This window comes from Adiantum capillus-veneris, chromosome 23 (genome assembly GCF_014529385.1).
Source record: "Adiantum capillus-veneris isolate H3 chromosome 23, ASM1452938v2, whole genome shotgun sequence".
Classification (NCBI taxonomy): Eukaryota; Viridiplantae; Streptophyta; class Polypodiopsida; order Polypodiales; family Pteridaceae; genus Adiantum; species Adiantum capillus-veneris.
In genome coordinates, this window is record NC_140953.1 from 34,862,788 (window position 1) to 34,869,100 (window position 6,313).

At 38.2% G+C, this 6,313-nt stretch overlaps 1 pseudogene; it reads right to left on the reverse strand.

Annotated features, from left to right (window-relative positions):
- Window positions 1–4,944: 4,944 nt before the first annotated feature.
- Window positions 4,945–5,641, reverse strand: LOC147427627 (uncharacterized; annotated as a pseudogene).
- Between the last annotated feature and the right edge of the window lie 672 nt (window positions 5,642–6,313).

Consider the following 6,313-nt stretch of genomic DNA (forward strand, 5'->3'; position numbering starts at 1 on the left):
CCTCAACCTATATTTTCCTTTTCCAGCTTCTCCACTTTCTTATCCAATTGCTCATTTTCCATGACTATGTCATAGTCTGCATCAGAGATAATTCCCTCTCTCCATTCCTGAAATGGCTTAACAATCATTCCTTCCAGTTGTTCTTTCAATACCTGCCATACATTTCTACGTGTATGAACCAATTGTTCCTGTAACACATCCACTTCAGCATCAGTAAGTAAAACACCTTGAACATCCACACCCTCATTTTGAAGAAACTGTTTCTCCATCTATTCCAATGGTTCGATTCTTTTCTTTAACACTTCATTCTCATCCACTAACACATTGTTTTCCTTCCCCAATTCTTCTAGTTTCTTATTAATAAATTTCCTGGCTTCAGATAACCAAGTATCAAACACCTATACTGATTTCTTTACAAAATCAAAGACTTCTTCTTTTCCTCCTTCAGCTTCTTATGAAATTCTATTATCTCATTTTCATGACCAGCTTCCAATTGCTCCATTTGTTTCTCCCACTTTTTTGAATTTTGAGCATCTAACAACTCCACATGTTGCTTATGAACCAAATTGGCTTGATCCATTACATGACTTCCCAACTTCATAATGCAATCCATAGACATGCTAGATGTAAAGCTGGACTCTGAAATATCCTCTTTCTTCTTCTTTCTCTCCTCAAATTTTCTGCTCAAAACTTCCTTTTTAGCCTCCTGAGCCACTCGTACAATATTTGTAGTAACCTTCTTGTCATCTTCAAACAACTGTTTCTTTTTGCTGGAAAACTTGATCCCCAACTTTGGAATTCCTCCAGATCTTGTATTAAAGGATGAAATGAAAACATCCTCTTCCTTAGCTATTACCTGCTGCATCTTCTCTCTTTTCTGATCCACAATATCAACACTCCCTTGAATCATTTCAGAAAATGTTTTCTTCAAAGTTCCCTTCATAATCTTACCTACTTTAGGATCTGATTCATGTTGTTCCTTTGCTAGATCCACAATTTGTAATGGCACTGGACCCAAGCTGATTGAAAACAATGCTTGAAGATAGGGTCCAATTATGCACCTATTTGCTGACTTCCTCTTATCTTTCAATTCAATATCACCCATTAACTTCTCAAATAGGTAACCTACCCGATTAACAGGAAACCCCCCCTCTCAGCCGCTCTGAGAGGACCATAGGCCTCCTTAGACATGTAGTCAAACTTAATGAGCAAGCACATCCTTTCCAAATACCACCTCAATTGTGCTCTTCTAAACACTTCAGTGCCTTTCAACTGATAATAATACCTGCTTGTTGTTGGAGCTCTAAACTCCTTCTTCATTTCAACATCAAAAATTGGATCCATTTTGTAAGTGCTAAGCCTAATTCGGAATGCAATAGACACCAGGGACTCTGATATCTGCAACTCATTTAGTGTCCTACCCCTAGTGCTTCTCACATACGCTAGTTGCGCATTTGTATTCATATTACAACACCAATCATCCCAGGGAAGATTAGCAAACTCCCAAAGTCCAATCAACTTCAGCCATACCCGATTTTCCTCTTGTGTGAGATCCAAGTCATGCTTAAACTCAAACTGAGGCTCTACCCCTTCTACTCTAGTAGTCCTGCTCATCTCTTCCATAAGATTCTCCTCTAGCTCCTCAGTCAAATCCATCTGCCCAATTTGAACCATCGCGCTCAATGCTGCTAACTGAGGTGATACTCTTCTACTGGGCACTCACATACCCTCCTCAGCTAACTCGGACTCTATCTGTGTCACCTACGCTCGCAGAGCATTAAGGTGCTCAAGCTGTGTAGAATGCATTTTTCTTCTCTCCCACTTAGGTTGACGGAAATACTCAAATTCTTTTGCACTCTTCACTCCCACTCTCTTAGTTAAGTACTTTTCATGCATACGAGACAGGGCTGTGTCAATCCACTTCGTACAAGGAGAATAGTGGGTTCCCGCTTTTTTATACATTCCCTCCTTAAAACACGGTTTATTAAATGACTTAGCCCCGTCATATCTTCGATATGTACATCCCTTAAGTGAGTGAGGTCCTTTATCCTCAACCCAATACTTTTGCTTATTTTTAGAACTCTGAATATATTGATATGAATTTCCACTCCCATGATACCACTCATTTTGATTCTGATCTCTGAACTGATCTACCAATCTCCTTTGATCTAAAAAATTCCTTCTACCTTAATAGCCACTCCACTTTGACCTCAAGTTTTTGCACTTTATGATTCCTTGCTTACCTCTTACATACCTTGGTACCACCACTACACAATTGGAACAAACCACCTCTTTTTGCTTAGGCACAATATTAGGAATAGGAGGTCTTCCAAAAAACTTTTTCATTCTGGAACCATTGACAGGCTTTTGATCTTTTGTACCATACAAATCTTGCAATCTGAATGTCCCTTGACCTAGATCCTCAATAATTTTGAAAGGACCAATGTACCTCAATTTTGATTTTCATGTATGTGGCCCTAATCTTAAGTTGTAAAGCATAACCCAATCATTTACCTGAAATTTTTTGAATTGAATGTTCATGTTCACCCAAGCTTGTCTCCTCCTCTAAATCACTTCAACAATGTAAGCACTAATTGTTCTATCCTCTTTCAGCTATAACAAATATCTATGTCTATGTTGAATTGAGTCCTTTGGTGATAACCTGTTCTGCACTGCAATTCTCAAAATGGGAACTACAAACTCCATAGGTGCCACTACTTTTAAACCATATACCAATCTGAAAGGTGTCATTCATGTTGTCACCTTATAAGCTATCCTAAAAGACCACAAAGCTGAATCCAACTTTGTATCCCAATCAGTCCTATTTTCTGAAACTATCTTCTTCAAAATTTTGACCAACACCTTATTGGAACTCTCTGCCTGACCATTAGCTTGAGGATGGTAAGTGGATGATTTCTTATGCAAAATCATATGTGTTTGAGTTAGTTCTTTAATAACATGATTCAGAAAATGACCACTTTGATCATTGACTAACTCAATAGGGCACCCAAATCTAGTCATAATGTTCTTATACAAAAACTTAGCCACTGAATTTGCTGCATTGTCCTTTAAATGCCACAACTTCCACCCACTTGGTGCAATACTCAGTAGCCACCAGGATGTACCTATTTCCTATATTCTTTGCCCTTGGTTTGAATGGTCCAACAAAGTCCAAACCCCATTTCTAAAATGGTTATAGAGGTTATACAGGATTTAAAGGCATCCTATCTGAGTTAGAAGGCTTGCCCTCTCTCTTACATAATACACATTCTTTTGCATAAGTATGAGCATCCTTCAATATTGTTGGCCACCACAACCCTGCCTGAAGAATCTTCCTACCTGTTATTTCTCCTTAAAAGTGTCCACCTGCATTCCCATAATGTGCTTCTTGCAACACCACTGTTTGTTCTTCATCGAGAACACACCTCCTAATAATCAAATTATGCCTTTTCTATATAATGCTCCTCATATCACTAAAAATGGCTTACTTCTTAAAGCAAACTTCCTTCTCTGATCCGTTGTAAAAGAATCAGGCATCGGTCCATTAGTAAAAAAGGTTAACATCTGATCATACCAAGAATCTGAAATCAATCCTTTCACACCAAACAATTCTGCATGAGATAACTCATCTTGAATTCCCACTGCAAGTTCACCTGTCTCTACTCTACTCAGAAAATCTATTTCATTTTCCTTCCCAGGTATATGAAGAATAACAATGTCAAACTCTTGAAGGAGTAACATCCATCTTGCCAATCTACCATGCAAATGGTTTCTGAATCAAGCAAAGCAATGCGTGATGATCCACATGAAAAATAAACATATTCCCCAACAAATCGTGTCTGAATTTGTTTAGAGCATATACCATCCCTAAAGCTTCCCTTTTAGTGACTGTTGCATAAGGACTGTCTGAATTTGTTTAGAGTATATACCACCCTTTTACTGATTGTTGCATAAGTACTGCTCATATTGCAATATCAAATACATGAAATGGTAATGGCCAATCAGGAGGTTGAAGAATTGGTGCCACCACCAACATTTTCTTCAAAATTTGAAAGGCTCTTTCTTGAGAAGGACCCCAAACATAAGGAACATCTTTCTTTGTCAAGTGACTCAATGGTGCATTGATATCAGATAGATACCTTAAATGTCTAGCATGAAACTTCACTTGTCCTCCTACAAACCTGCTCAACTGCTTCAGATTGTGAGGAATTGGAACCTTCTGAACTGCCTCAATCTTCTTTGAATCAATAGTTAAACCTTCTTCAAAAATTATGTATCCTAATAGTGTTCCCTTTGTGATAGCAATAACTGACTTGAAAGGATTCAAAGACAACCTGAATTGTCTGCATCTCTCCAAACACTTCCAAAGGTGCTCCAAATGCTATGACTTCTTTCCAAACACACTAAAGTCATCCAAAAATACCCTCATAAATGATGTAAGATAGGGATCAAACACCTTTCCTGCTGTATTTGAAAAAGATGAAGGTTCGTTCTTCAACCCAAAAATCATCACTGTATACACAAAGGCTCCCCACTCTGTTATAAAAGCACTCTTATACTGATCCTCTGGTGCCATGCTAAGTTGATTATACCGTGAAAACCCATCCAAAAAGCTATACATTTCATTTCCAACAACAACTGAATCCAATAACGTATCAGTAAGTGGCAATGGAAAAGGATCTGATACAGTGGCTGCATCAACTTCCTATAATCAACACATACCCTCAATTTTCCATTCTTTTTTGGCACTACCACAATAGGTGATAGCCATCTTGCTTCATGAATAGGTTTAATCAACCCAACCTGTAGTAACTTGTCCAATTCCTCCTTTACTTGCTTTGCATAATTTGGATTCATCTTATATCTTTGTTGTATAATAGGAACTGCATCCTCTTTGAGATTGATCTTATGTTGAGCAAACTTAGGATCTATACCCTTCATATCTTAGTAGTCCCAAGAAAAAACATCCTTAAACTCCATCGACAACTTCCTCAATGACTTCACAAATTCTCCCTCCAAATTCTTCCCTATCCTGACCATTTGTGGTTCCTCTTCAGTCCCTAAATTTAGTTCCTGGAATTTTTTTTCTGATATTCTAACTGACTTTGACATCTGCTCCTCAAACCTCTGTTCTACTACCACAATGGCTTCAGCTCCTTCCATTTCCTTTTTTATTTCTTGCTCCATCAGTTGCTTCATTTCCAAAATTGAAAATTCACCCTTAGTGATCACTATTCCTGGCAACCCTGATATGATTCCCCTTCTGAGGTAAGTGTCTTCAGTCCCAATATTGTCATCACATCAATATCAAATACACATTCCACAAAAAAAATTGCTAACAAAAAGTCCTCTTCTTCCAAATCTTCCACTTCAGGTGCCAAACTAATAGCTTGTACCCAGAATGGTCTATTTGATTGTTGTAGCTTGACTTCCCTGATCATAGGCAATCTGACCTTCTATTACCCTATTTAATTCTCACCTCATTGGATTTACAATTCTATTTTAGCTTTGCTGTTATAAACCAAGGTCTACCTAGAAGCATAGGATATGTTTCCTTGTCAAATTCCATCTTTAACACCACAAAATTAACCCTGAATTTTAATAATGCTATCACAATCTCCCGATCCTTCAATATCCCCATTGGTTGTAATCTTCTCTGATCAGCCATCTTGACCTGAAATGGAGTAGGTGCCAACTTAAGAGCTCCTAGCTTGTAATACACAAATGCTGGTAAAATATTTACTCCTGATCCCCCATCAAGAAGGACTTCTTGAAATATTCTTCCTGCAAACCCAACCTGAATAATTGGTACTTTAAAGTCAACCTCATCTGTGGAATTTCCTGAGCTTCAATGTAAGCCGCCTCCAACTCTTCATTAACCTGTGCTCCTTATCCCACATATTTTTGAAAGAGGAGTTCTTTGAAATTGGGCACAACTTTCAACAATTGATCTAGTGTAATTTGCATATATGCCTGCGTCAACTCCTCTAAGCTTCTGTTGATGGGAATCCTTTCTATCACTAGAACTTCATATTCTAAACTCTAGCTACCTTCCTATTGCTTCTCAACTTCCTCCATAAATGGAGGTAATTCCTGCAATTTATTAGTCATCGTCTTTCTGACTTCTTGCTGATCTTTCCATGGGATAAGACCTTTCTTCTTAGACCTTGTCACAGGCATAACAGGAACATCCCTGGGTCTTCCACATCTTCAATAATAATGCAATTGGAACAATCACATTCAACACTTGACCCCCCTTCAGAGACCAGTGCTTTACCTTTCTCCTGAAATTTCTTCAAGTGTTGTCCTGAAC